The 14,023-nt window shown below is 43.4% G+C and overlaps 1 protein-coding gene across 4 annotated transcripts in view; it reads right to left on the bottom strand.

Moving 5' to 3' along the window:
- Window positions 1–12,046, bottom strand: part of KANK4 (KN motif and ankyrin repeat domains 4) — a 77,285-nt gene extending 65,239 nt beyond the window's left edge. For 2 of the 4 annotated variants that reach the window (XM_058178719.1, XM_058178721.1), the window contains exons 1-2: window positions 11,791–12,046; window positions 9,272–9,337 (exon numbers count right to left, since the gene is read on the bottom strand). The gene's annotated coding sequence lies outside the window, so the exon portion shown is untranslated. The remainder of the gene's footprint in view (window positions 1–9,271; window positions 9,338–11,790) is intronic. The other 2 variants (XM_058178718.1, XM_058178720.1) reach the window with 1 other exon arrangement.
- Between the last annotated feature and the right edge of the window lie 1,977 nt (window positions 12,047–14,023).

Genomic DNA, 14,023 nt, shown 5'->3' with positions numbered 1-14,023 from the left:
TCAACTGAGCTGAGCTGCTGCCGCCACCGGGGAACAATGGAGCCTTCGCTGCCAAGCAGCCTCTTGGTGGTTGGATCGGCCTCCCAGAATACCACCAATCAGCTGTTCTAGGTGACAGGGATTGCCACCACCACCTATCACCGCTGATTGCCCTGCCACCTATTGCCACTGATCACCACTGCCTAGAACAGCTGATTGGCGGTATGCCGGGAGGCTGATCCAACCACTGATCAGCTGCTCGGCAGCAAAGGCTTCAGCATTCCCCTGCAGAAGCGAATGGAAGCAGTGGTGACAGGCGGTGACGGTGACAGGTGAACACCGCTGCCGCACCAACCCCCCCTTCCCCCCGCAGCAATATTCACTCTATAAGATACACAGACATTTCAACCCACTTTTTTGGGGGGGGGAGTGAAAAAAATAAGGTACATGCTTTCGAACTGCTAGGTGAGCAGGAGCTGGGGGAAGTAACAGTGGCTTCGGGGTGAGATACCAACAGTACGCTGATGACACCCAGCTGTACTTTTCCACCCCGGGCCACCCCAATGAAGTTGTTGAAGTGCTGTCCCAGTGTTTGGAAGCCGTACGGGTCTGGATGGGGAGAAACAGGCTCAAGCTTAATCCCTCCAAGACGGAGTGGCTGTGGATGCCGGCATCCCGATTCAGTCAGCTGCAGCCGCGGCTGGCTGTTGGAGGCGAGTTACTGGCCCCAAAGGATAGGGTGCGCAACTTAGGTGTCCTCCTGGATGATCGGCTGTCGTTTGAAGATCATTTGACGGCCGTCTCCAGGAGGGCCTTCCACCAGGTTCGCCTGGTTCGGCAGTTGCGCCCCTTCCTTGATCGGGATGCCTTGTGCACAGTCACTCATGCGCTCGTTACCTCTCGCTTGGATTATTGTAATGCTCTCTACATGGGGCTCCCCTTGAAGTGCACTCGGAGGCTTCAGTTAGTCCAGAATGCAGCTGCACGGGTGATAGAGGGAGCTACGCGTAGCTCCCATGTAACACCGCTCCATGTAAGACTGCACTGGCTACCTGTGGCCTTTCGAGTGCACTTTAAGGTGTTGGTTACGACCTTTAAAGCGCTCCATGGCTTAGGGCCTGGGTACTTACGGGACCGCCTGCTGTTACCACATGCCTCCCACCGACCCGTACGCTCTCACAGAGAGGGACTTCTCAGGGTGCCGTCCACCAAACAATGTCGGCTGGCGGCCCCCAGGGGAAGGGCCTTCTCTGTGGGGGCTCCCACACTCTGGAACGAGCTTCCCCCGGGTTTACGCCAAATACCTGACCTTCGAACTTTCCGCCGCGAACTGAAGACACATCTTTTCATCCGCGCGGGGCTGGCTTGAACTGAATTTTAATGTCAAATTTTTATCAATTTTAAATGGGGTTTTTAATGTATGGTAAATTTTAAATTTCCAGGCTAATTTAAATAAGTTTTTTAAATCGCATTTTAAATTGTACTTTGTATTGTTTGTTTTATTTTGCCTGTACACTGCCCTGAGTCCTTCGGGAGAAGGGTGGTATAAAAATCAAATAAATAATAATAATAAAAAATAATAATAATAACAGGAGCTCATGCTGTCATGCAATGCTCTGGTCTCAAATTCAGGCTGTCAAGTTTCAAGCTCTGCATCTTTAACCACTGAGCCATTGCACCCCCTGTGTAATAACCAATACTGTCACTCAACTATTCAGTTTCTGAACTGCTTTTTCAAGACATTAGATGTTTTAGGCCTGTGAGATCCAAATTTAATTCTTACATATGTGACTCCACAGAGTCTAGAAAACAGAGATACCCTGTGGTTAAATGGGCGACTAATAAATTTAACGAATAAATACATAAATAAAATAAATAAAACTATTATGTATTCAGCTATGTTTTGAAAACAACCACATTTAGAATCAGTGTATTTTTGAATATCCCATGATGGGCAAAACATTTATTATTCTCACATGCTGCTTGTGGGTTTATAATACCTAATAAAGTATATCACCTTTCAAGGAGATATTTGGGATGTTTTGGAAAAAGGCTGAGTCTTGAGAGCACTGTATAATTCTCGCCCAGGGAAATGATTTCAATATATTATTATTATTATATGCACAAAGATGGAAGATTACAGAAATATTCATAATGCAGGCGTGGATTGTGAAAATGGCTGAGCCTGCAGAAATGGCCAAATTGGCATGCTCTGTTAAGGAGGGAACTATAATTACTTATATAAAAGACTGGAAGCCTTTTATGGACTTTTTGCTGAAAATGGATTAAAATGAATGAGTGATTTGGGGCTTTATTGATTAAAAAGGTCTACTTATGGGAATAAGGGAACAAAGATGTAACTTGGGAAGATGGAGATGGAAATTATTATGCGGCAAAGAAGATCAGAAGTTCCTTCATTAGATATCTGTCTTTTATTATCTTTCATGTTTTGCTTTATTTTCCTATTTATTTTACATCTCTGTAATTTTTTTAAACCTGTGTAAAATAATCCTATAATAAAAATTATTAGTGCTAGTACTAATACATAAAGAATATTGTTCTATGTCTTCTCCAGATTCTACCAAGTGACATTTTTCAGAATTTATTTTTTGTATCCATCATGATTGTAAGCCAGGATTTACCACAATTTGTCTTTCAGCTTCTCCCTCCAATTTCTTTGAGTTAGTTAGTTATTTATTTATTTATTTATTTATTTATTTATTTATTTATTTATTTATTTATTTATTTATTTATTTATTATTCACATTTTTATACCGCCCTTCTCCGAAGACTCAGGGCGATGTACAGCAAATAAAACGACAATAATACAAAAACCATTTAAAATACCATAACAAAGTTAAAAATCTAATTAAACTGCTGTATACTTAAAACTATTAGATAAAAATACAAAGATAAAACCCCTGTTAAAAGCCCGCTAAAATCCTCAATTATTAAAATGAATCAATCAGGCCAGCCCCGCTTGATGAAAAAAGAAAGTCTTGAGCTCGCGTTTAAAGGTCCGAAGATCAGGGAGAAGACGGAGTCCCACTGGCAGCTCGTTCCACAGAGCCGGGGCCCTACAGAGAACGCTCTTCCCCTGGGGGCCGCCAGCCGACATTGGTTGGCTGACAGCACCCTAAAGAGGCCCTCCCTGTGAGAGCGCCCTGGACGCACCGGACAATGGGAGGGAACTGGCGGCAGCAGGCGGTCCCATAAATATCCCGGTCCGATGCCATGGAGCGCTTTAAAGGTGATAACCAACACCTTGAAGCGCACCCGGAAGACCACCGGCAACCAATGCAGCCCGTGCAGGAGAGGTGTTACATGGGAGCTACGAGGAGCTCCCTCAATCCCCCGAGTTATGTCAGGTTGAGCGACTGTGACTGGCCCAAAGGCACCCTGTGAGCTTCTATAGTTGAGGATGGATTTGAATCTGGCTCTAATCCACAACTTTAATCCCTGTACCACAGAAGGTCTTTGTATCAGGAGTTACTTCTGTGAAGAAGCATGATACAGGTAGGCCTCAACCTCTGACCACAATTGAGCTAAGCAAAACTTTTGTTAAGTGAGTTTTGTTCCATTCTACAACCTTGCTTGCTACAGATGTTAAGTGAAGCACTGCAGTTGTTAACACGGTTGTTAACAACTGCAGTGATTCACTTAACATCTGTGGCAAGACAGGTTGTGAATCTGGCTTCCCCATTGAACTTGCTTGTCAAAAAGTCACAAAAACTGATCCTATGACCCCGGAACACTGGAACTGTCATAAATATGAGCCTGTTGCCAAGCGTCCGGATTTTATTTTATTTATTTATTTATTTATTTATTTATTTATTTATTTATTTATTTATTTATTTATTTATTTATTTATTTATTTATTATATTTGTATACCGCCCTTCTCCCGAAGGACTCAGGGTGGTTCACAGCCAATAAAAATGGTACATACAATACAAATTTAAAAACTATATAAAAAACTGATTCAATAACGGCCTAAAAATTTAAATACAGTTTAAAACCCCATTTAAAACCCTAATTAAAACCCTAAAATTAAAACTATGTTCAAGCTAGTCCTGCACGTCGAAACAACAGCGTCTTCAACTCGCGGCGAAAAGTCTGGAGGTCGGGGAGTTGACGAAGCCCCGGAGGCAGCTCATTCCAGAGGGCGGGAGCCCCCACAGAGAAGGCCCTCCCTCTGGAGGTCGCCAGCCGACATTGTTTGGCTGACGGTATCCAGAGGAGGCCCTCTCTGTGAGAGCGCACTGGTCGGTGTGAGGCTACTGGCGGCAGTAGGCGATCCCGTAAATACCCGGGTCCTAAGCCATGGAGCGCTTTGAAGGTGATAACAAGCACCTTGAATTGGACCTGGAAGATCACTGGGAACCAGTGCAGACTGCGCAGGAGAGGTGTCACACGGGAGCCACGAGGTGCTCCCTCTATCACCCGCGCAGCCGCATTCTGGACCAGTTGAAGCCTCCGGGTCCCCTTCAAGGGGAGCCCCATGTAGAGAGCATTGCAGTAGTCCAGGCGGGATGTAACAAGGGCATGGGTGACTGTGCATAAGGTAACCATGGGAAGACTGTAAAGGTTGTAAGTGTGAAAAATGGTTATAAGTTACTTTTTCAGTGCCATTGTAACTTTGAATGGTCATTAAATGAATTGTTGTAAATTGAGGACTCCCTCTAAAGCAGTAGCCCCCAAACCTATGGGCACCAAAGACTGGTTCCATGAATAAACTGGAGGGGGTGTGGTTTTGCATGTTGCCTGTGGATGGGGCTTCACTTGTTTGTGCGGCCTGGTTGCTGGCATGCCCCATGGACCCCTGCTGTAAAAAGAAAGTTAAAAAGCTAAAAGTCAAACTTAATCTTCTTAATCCAAAGCCCTTGAGAATGCTTGCTAAGACCCTCTTGAAAATTTATTTATTTATTTATTTATTAATCGTATTTATATACCGCCCTATCTCCCGAAGGACTCAGGGCGGTTCACAGGCAAATAAAAACACATAAATACAGATTAAAATAACAATTAAAAAACTTATTCTAAAAGGCCAAATGTTTAAAAACAATATAAAAAAAATAAAACCCATTTAAAACCCATAAATTTAAAATCTAATCCAGTCCTGCGCAAATGAATAAGTGTGTTTTAAGCTCACGACGGAAGGTTCAGAGGTCCGGAAGTTGACGAAGTCCTGGGGGTAGTTCGTTCCAGAGGGTGGGAGCCCCCACAGAGAAGGCCCTTCCCCTGGGCGTCGCCAGACGACACTGCCTCGCTGACGGCACCCTGAGGAGTCCCTCTCTGTGAGAGCGCATGGGTCGGTGAGAGGTATTCGGTAGCAGTAGGCAGTCCCGTAAATAACCCGGCCCTATGCCATGGAGCGCTTTGAAGGTGGTTACCAAGACCAAATGGAAGCTCTTTGATCCCAGGGAATCTTTACCTACCTATGTGAGAGGAGAGGCGGTCTACCTGAATGCTATAGCACAGGGGTCCCCAAACTTGGCAACTTGTGGACTTCAACTCCCAGAATTCTCCAGACAGCATAGGAGAATTCTGGGAGTTGAAGTCCACAAGTCTTAAAGCTGCCAGGTAGGATAAGCTGCTCTGGAGGTAAAAAAAAAAAAGTCAGACAGGAATTTAATTATTATGAGCTTTGGAAGGGGAGACCAAGGGGTCCAATATGGATGATCACTTAAACATGAGCCCGCAGTGTGCAGCAGCAGCCAAAAAAGCTAAATACAATCCTTGGTTGTACAAACAGAGGCATAGTATTAAAATCACATGAAGTATTAGTACCGCTCTATAAAGCCTTAATAAGGCCACAACTGGAATACTGCATCCAGTTTTGGTCACCACGTTACCAAAAAAAAAATAATGTTGAGACTTTAGAAAAAGTGCAAAGAAGAGCAATTAAGATGATTAAAGGCCTGGCGACTAAAAAATATGAAGAATGGTTGCAGGAAGTCTTGAGCAAAGAAGGCCTGGGGGTGACAGGAAAGCAATATTTGAGGGGCTGCCACAAAGAAGAGGGGGTCAACTTATTCTCCAAAGCACCAGAAGGCAAGACAAGAAACAATGGATGGAAACTAATCAAGGTGGGAAGCGACCTAGAATGAAGGAGAACTTCCTAATATTGAGGCTTGCCTTCAGTAGTTGTGGGGGCTTCATCACTGGAGATTTTTAAGAAAAGCCTGGACAGCAACCGGTCTGAAATGGTATTGGGTCTCCTGCTTCAGCAAGGGGTTGGACTAGAAGACCTCCAAGGTCCCTTTCAGCTGTATTCTGATTGTGATATTGGACACTGCATTTGCTGTATATAAAGACTATGGTGTTCCTTACCTCTCTTGAGGCGCAATTTGTTTATTTATATATTAAAAAATTCCTCTGTGGCATAAATGCCTTCAGTTTGCAGTGATTGAAATCGTCGCCCATGAAGCTGCTAATTTCCAAGGCAAATTGGATTAGCATAATAATTGTGTCCTTAGGTCCCTTACTGATGGTAAACTTAATTAGGTCAGTCTTAAGGACCTGCTATTTGAATGTGTCTTCTGAATGATTGTTGATTAGCCCTGTTGAAGATGCTCACATATACTTATAATCCTCTTGTTTCTTAAGGGTGTTAAGAAGCAGAGGTTATTTGCAAACAAAACAAAACAAAAATCCTTTATAGATTTTTCAAATTAGCTTTGTTTGCTTGGCCAGAAAAAAACGAATACTTCAAGGGTTTCTCTCCCCGCCCCGCCCCCCATTTTCTTTGTTTCTCGGAAATATTTGTCATAATACTTCAAAATAGTAGCTATTCTTTTGTTTGGCAAGTAATCATGCCTAAATATTTTGCTGACTTCACTTTTCTTGTCCTGAGAATCTATTTTCTAAGAATTAGAGATTACCCACTCCTGAACTCTTAAGAAAACAGTCATCCAAAACAACTTTATCCCTCAATAATTTCATACTCCTATAGTCACTTGTACAAACAAGCCTCCCTTTAAATCTACCCCAGTAGATGCTTTCAGAAACAAGGAAAGAAAAGTAGAAAAATGTACCAACCCCCCCCCCTTTTAAATATACAGCAATAAAAACAATAACTTATTTTAGATGCCTTTACAGACTTCAGGATAAAAATTGCTGGTCAAAGTTTTTAGTGAACCTTCAAAAGCTTCAGGTAGTCTATTTACAGGAGGTTTTGGAACCATGGGTAAGGAATTAAACGCATCCATTCTTGCCTCTTGTTATTGTACTTTTTTTTATTTATTAGATTTATACAGTTCCACACCACCCATCACACCTAAGTGGTTTTGGGCAGCTCACAATTTAAAACAACAATCCAATAAGAACAAGTTAAAAACCAATATACAAGCATATAAAATCATCAATAACTCATCAGCAGTCAAATCCACCCTTGTTTCAAGCCCCACAAAACCCCATTGTAAAATTTCCCCATCATTGACATACGTCAAGCATGGTAACAGAACCATGCCTTCAGGGCTTTCTTAAAGGCTAGCAGGGTCAAAACCAATCTACATTGTGGGGGGGGGGAGAGAGATGATGTCCTTTTTAAGTATTTTTTAAAGGTCATATCCTAGACCTGAATCAGAAATAAGTAGTTCTTGACTTATGACCGCTCACTTAGCAATTATTTGAAATTATGATGAACCTCCCAAACGATATTTGTGATGCATATTTAAAGTTCAGACCGCCAGCTCCCCCCTCCCACACACACACATTGTCACATTTAGGGCATTTGTCAACCAGCCTGCATTTATACCTGTTTGCAGTGTTCCATGGTCACACAATTTATGATGTTCTTGCTAGAAACCGGCATTTTATTTTTCATTTCTGGCAAAAAAAAAATGCCCAGTGAGGACAATGGCTTCTCTCTGTAGTTCTCACTTAAGAACTACTATAATATATGTCATAAAATTAGGTTGGTTGTGTGTGCCTTGACTTACAGCCGTCATGACACATGATAGAAATTATGGGCTCCATTGTAGTTGTAAATTGAGAATTAGCTATATTGAAATGCTCTCTTCTCCATCCATTCCATAATATCTTCACTATGGTACCTAGACAGTGATCTCAGAAAGAAAAACCAGGGACGTCATACCTTAGCAGTCCAAAACCAAATGAGATTTGTAAACTAATGCCAGGTATGTCAATCAGAAGAGCACCAAGGACTACAGGCCATCATATCCTGTTGACAACTCAAGAGTTCTCTGAAAGTTGCTAAACTACCCTTCCGAGCATCCTACTGTATTGCTCATGCTTTGCAGGGATGCTGAAAACTGTACAGGTAATTTACAACAGTTTGTTTAGTGACCATCCAAAGTTACAAAAGCACTGAAAAAAGTGACTTACAACCAGTGGTGAAATCCTCCTCGGATTGCCACTGGTTTGCTGCTCGCACATGCGCGCCGCACTCCAAATGCACACTGCGCACAGAAAAAGAAGACTTCACTAGGTAAGTAGAACAGTGAGGGGGGGAACAGCTGTGCCGCGCAATTTAGCTTCTCTACAAAGTAGGATTTCCTGCTTTCTAGTGAAGCTAAACTGTGCAGCATAGCTGATCATCGGACAAATTGGTAGCTTTTTTTAACTACTGGTTCGCCCGAACTGGAGCGAACCGGTAGCATTTCACCCCTGCTTATGACCATTTTTTCACAATTACGACCATCGTAGCATCTCCATGGTCACATGATCAAAATTCTTGTCAACTTGGCAACTGACTCATATTTATGACGGTTGCCTGGGGTCATGTGATCACCTTTTGAGACCTTCTGACAAGCCAAGTCAGTGGGGAAACCAGATTCAATTAACAACCATCTCACTAAACTTACAGCTGCAGTGATTCACTTAGCAACTGTGTCAAGAAAGGTTGTAAAATGGATCAAAACTTTCTTAACAACCATCTTGCATAGCAATGGAAATGTTGGGTTCAACTGTGGTCAAAAGTGAAGGACTATCTGCAACTCTTGGTAACAACCCTTGGTCTTAATAGAAAGGCTGAGAAGTGATTGTCCTATAAGTAGTAAATGTTAAGTATGGGCACAGAAAAAGATGTTGGACTGGAGATCAGCTAGCATAATAAAGATGTAAAGTTCTTTTCTCCTTGTTGTATTATCATTTATTGGTCTTGTGTTACAATCTTAATAAACATTAGTCTTTCCTACAGTAAGCATGATCCCTGCTTTGTAGCTATTGTATACCATAACATGCATGTACTGGATACACTGAATATACTGATAAGATGCATAACATACTATTCCTGTATGTGACACATATGCACGATCACTCCATGCCTACCCAATTTACTTTCGAAAACACCTCCCGAGGTAAGTACTGGTCTATTTCATGTGCATTTGCACACTCCTTTGAAAAAAAAAAAAAGAAGTCAGGAATTCAATCAAGGTTATCCTCTTGTGTTGCAGAGCCTATCTTTTCTGAACAGTTTCCTCCATAATCTTTACTTCTTTAAAAAAAATGTTTCCAAACTACCGTGACAGTCTTAATAACCAGCTCTAGATACAGTAATTGCACCAATTATTGTATCCAGAGTTGAAGTGAAATTTCCCAGAAGACTTTTTTTCTGTGAATATTTGAGATTGTTTACCCACCATCCTCCCCTGCCTTTATGGTCCCAAATGACATTAAACCCACACACTATAGAAAGTAGTAAATGGTGATCAGAGCCCCAAACACTTACACAACTTGCAATGCTCAAAATTTAAAAGAAAGGGAAACTTTTTTTTAATTTATTTACATTTATATCCCGCCCTTCTCCGAAGACTCAGGGCGGCTTACAGTGTATAAGGCAATAGTCTCATTCTATTTGTATATTTACAAAGTCAACTTATTGCCCCCCCAACAATCTGGGTCCTCATTTTACCTACCTTATAAAGGATGGAAGGCTGAGTCAACCTTGGGCCGGGCTTGAACCTGCAGTAATTGCAGGCTGCTGTGTTCTAATAACAGGCTTCTTACCAGCCTGAGCTACCATGGCCCAGTATTAAACTTGCCAATATTAAAGTATTAAACTTGCCAAGATTGATGATAGTTAGATGATAGATAGATAGATAGATAGATAGATAGATAGATAGATAGATAGATAATAGAAGATGATGGTGATGGTGATGGTGATGATGAAGATTTTAGGGATAGATAGATAGAGTAGATGTTGAAGAGACAGATAGATAGACAGAGTAGATGATGAAGAGATAGATAGGTAGGTAGGTAGGTAGGTAGGTAGATAGATAGATAGATAGATAGATAGATAGATAGATAGATAGATAGATAGATAGATAGATAGATAGATAGAAGGTGATGGTGATGATGAAGATAGATGGACAGACAGACAGACAGACAGACAGACAGACAGACAGACAGACATGCTTCTGTCTAAACTCTTGGAATACTTCTTTAACTTTGATAAAATAAGATCCTGCCCACAATTTCTCTCTCAGCAGGAGAAGCATGTTGAGATGGCCTTTGCGCAGGTGGACTGGAGCGGGTGCCTTGAGTTTATACCCAGAATCAAAGAAAGCCCCAAAGCGGCTGAATGCACCACATATCACAATAGACCATGTAACTCTTTTTCAGTCCAAATAAGTGATTTGGACTTTCAAAGAAATCGGGGCTAGTAAATCATTAGTGGGTTCAACTGAGGTCTCCAGAAGTCCTGTGTCTTAACTCTGCTATCAAAGATGGAAGTCAGTCCCAGTCCCAGTCCTATTTATTTATTTATTTTATTATTTTTTTATTCATTTGTCAAACACAACAGTATATATAAGTATAAGCATGAAATAACCATACAAATTGGATACAATTAAAGGGAACATCAGGACAGGAACATAGGCACGCTGGTGCTCTTATGCCCTTATAGACCTCTTAGGAATGGGGAGTCTTAGGAATGGGCAGTTTAGACTTTATCAGGAGTCTAGACTATTGGAGAAACCCAATCCTTGGGGGAGGGGAGGAAACGGCAAAAATTGTTTCCCAGAGGTCAAATAGGTCAACTTGGCTTGCAACTGATCCCACTCTGGAAAAGACCCAATGCGACTAGTTTTCCCAGAGCCCGTTCCTCACTGTCCCCCAATCGAGTTAGGGCTGGGTCATTACAGCAGAACCGAATCGGGGCTGCCGACCCATTTCCACATCTCTCCCTCATCAGGCATATGGACTACGCAGCGCCGAAAGGGAAGGGGCTCCGGCCGGCCAGACTAACTGGAGGTTAGTTCCTCGGCGTTATGGGCTTCGAGCCGGAATCGCGGGCTCCTAACTAAACAAAGAGGGAATCGGAGGCAAGACGTCTAGATCTCCCTAAGTCCCGGATCGGGAGATCTGCTGCAGTCCGCCGGTTACAGAAACGTCCAGCCCGCTAGAGCTGCAATTGGGGGCAGCTTCTAGGGCTTGGGCCGGCCTTGACCTGCAGGGGGCAGCCGGCCCGGGCATGGGGGCGAGCAGATCCGAAGACCGGTGCTCCCCGAGGGGAAGGGAGCCCGTGCAAACCTTCGGGGAGGCGCTGCTGCTGCTGCGCTACTCCAAGGTCGCCCCCCCCCCACGATAAGCTGCGGCTCGGCCCCCAGCTGCTTCAGTCCCGCTAGTTGCTCTGCCCCGATTCCCGGACTCCCCCCACCTCCTTCTTCCCCCGAGCCCTCCAGCGCTCCCTGCCCGCCTTCGCCCTCGCCCTCCTCCTTGGAGACTGTCAACCCCGGGGGACCCTTCCAGATCGACCCGCGGGGATTTGATTCGCGAGAGATCGGGCGGCCGTGCCTTTCCCTCCGGCCGAGCAAGACACAACAAAGAAGCCGGCAAGTTTGATTTACCTGGAGCTCGGAGCTGTGGCTGAGTCTGGCGGCTGCCGGCCGGAGTGCGCCCATCAGCCGCACCGAGGCAGGCTGCGCCCTCGGCTCCCGTGTCCAGATGCGCCTGGTGGACTGCCGCCTTCTCCTCCTGCGGCTCCCCTCCCTTGGCGGGCGGCGACACAGCGCTCCCTGGAGTCCGGCGAGCTGCTCCGGGGCTTCTCCTGGCAGAGAGAATGCGCCTCGGCGCTCGCTCGCTCGCTCGCTGCGGGAAAGTCTGCCCAGAATGCTCTGTCGAGAAAGGGAAAGGGACGTCCCCCCCACTCCTTCCCCTCCCTTGCTCCAGCTTTTGGCCTGAGAGCCGCCTTCTAGCGATTACAATTCAGGCAACCCTTTCCAGAAATTAATGTGCGTTTCCCGTTCCTGAGCTGTACGTTAGATTGATTTGGCAGCGAGAGTCCCATGCAAAGTGCTGAAATTTGCTAGGGAAGGTGTGCCCGAGTCTTTCCCTCTTAGGTGATCTATTCACGCCTTTCCAGGAAACGTTTTTAAACTGTCCTTCTTTCGAGAAACTTTCGGAGAGGTTATCTGTTCTCTCTTGATTTTACATGCCACACAAGGACTTTCCCAGATACGAAGGATGAAGGGGGACAATGAATGAATGAATGAATGGCTGGGAGATCTTCCCATTTTATCTCATTCCGAGGCCAGTTTTCCCCAGCCTCGACCAAATGATACAGGGGTCCAGGGGACTGGGGAGTTCCCATAATCCTATGGCATTTCAGGATCCTATGGCATTTCAGGAGCCCTTCACAAATGGATATCTGCATTTCTGTCCAACAGACAACAAGTGGTCAAAATTGGCAATGCTCTATCAAATCCTGTTCCTGTCAAGAATGGCGTTCCTCAAGGCAGCATCCTTGGACCATCACTCTTCATACTATACATTAATGATCTTTGTGACCATATCGCAAGTAATTGTGTTCTCTTTGCTGACGATGTCAAACTATTTAACACCACAGACAATGCATCTATCATCCAAAAAGACCTTGATCATCTAACCACTTGGTCTAAAACTTGGCAATTCCAGATCTCAACCAGCAAATGCTCAGTCTTACATATTGGAAAAAAGAACCCAAACACTAAGTACATACTTGATGGACATTACCTTACAGATGACCCCCACCCCATTAAAGACCTTGGAGTTTTCATGTCAAATGATCTCAGTGTCAAAGCCCACTGTAACTACATAGCAAAAAAGGCCCTAAGAGTTGTAAACCTAATCCTGCGTAGCTTCTTTTCCAAAAACACTACACTACTAACCAGAGCTAATAAAACATTTGCTAGACCAATTCTAGAATACAGCTCACCTGTTTGGAACTCTCACCACATCTCTGACATCAATACAACTGAGCGAGTCCAGAAATATTTTACAAGAAGAGTTCTCCATTCCTCTGAAAACAACAAAATACCTTATCCCATCAGACTTGAAATCCTAGGCTTAGAAAACTTGGAACTCCGTCGCCTTCGACAAGACCTAAGTTTAACTCATAGAATCATCTATTGTAATGTCCTTCCTGTTAAAGACTACTTCAGCTTTAATTGCAACAATACAAGAGCAACCAACAGATTTAAACTTAATATTAACCGCTTTAATCTAGATTGCAGAAAATATGACTTCTGTAACAGAATCATCAGTGCTTGGAATACTTTACCTGACTCTGTGGTCTCTTCCCATAATCCTAAAAGCTTCAACCAAAAACTTTCTACTATTGACCTCACCCCATTCCTAAGAGGACCATAAGGGGCGTGCATAAGCGCACAAACGTGCCTACCATTCCTGTCCTATTGTTGTTGTTTTGTTTTTTCTTCCTATATATATATTGATGCTTATACCGCCTAATATTTACTCATATATATGTTCATATACTATATATTCCTTTTTATATGATGTTGTGACAAAATAAATAATAAATAAATAATTCCAACATACTTTGAGCCCAAGGTCAGAGAAGGCAAGGGATGTATGTAATGTCCACCTTAAATAAGCCTATTTCATTTGGGACTAGAAAAAGGTTCATCCAGATAGACAAGAGTCTATATGAACAGGGTCCCCATATGATTAATTCCCTTAATATTGATTTAGCAAAGCCAGGTATCCCATAATAGTTCTCAAGTTCCAATTTGGCTACCTACAGGATTTCTGCCAAAATTTTATTTTGCAACATTGCAATTTCCCAAGGAGGTGAGTGCACAT

This window comes from Ahaetulla prasina, chromosome 3 (genome assembly GCF_028640845.1).
Source record: "Ahaetulla prasina isolate Xishuangbanna chromosome 3, ASM2864084v1, whole genome shotgun sequence".
NCBI classification, from domain to species: Eukaryota; Metazoa; Chordata; class Lepidosauria; order Squamata; family Colubridae; genus Ahaetulla; species Ahaetulla prasina.
This window is presented reverse-complemented; position numbering and strand designations above follow the sequence as displayed.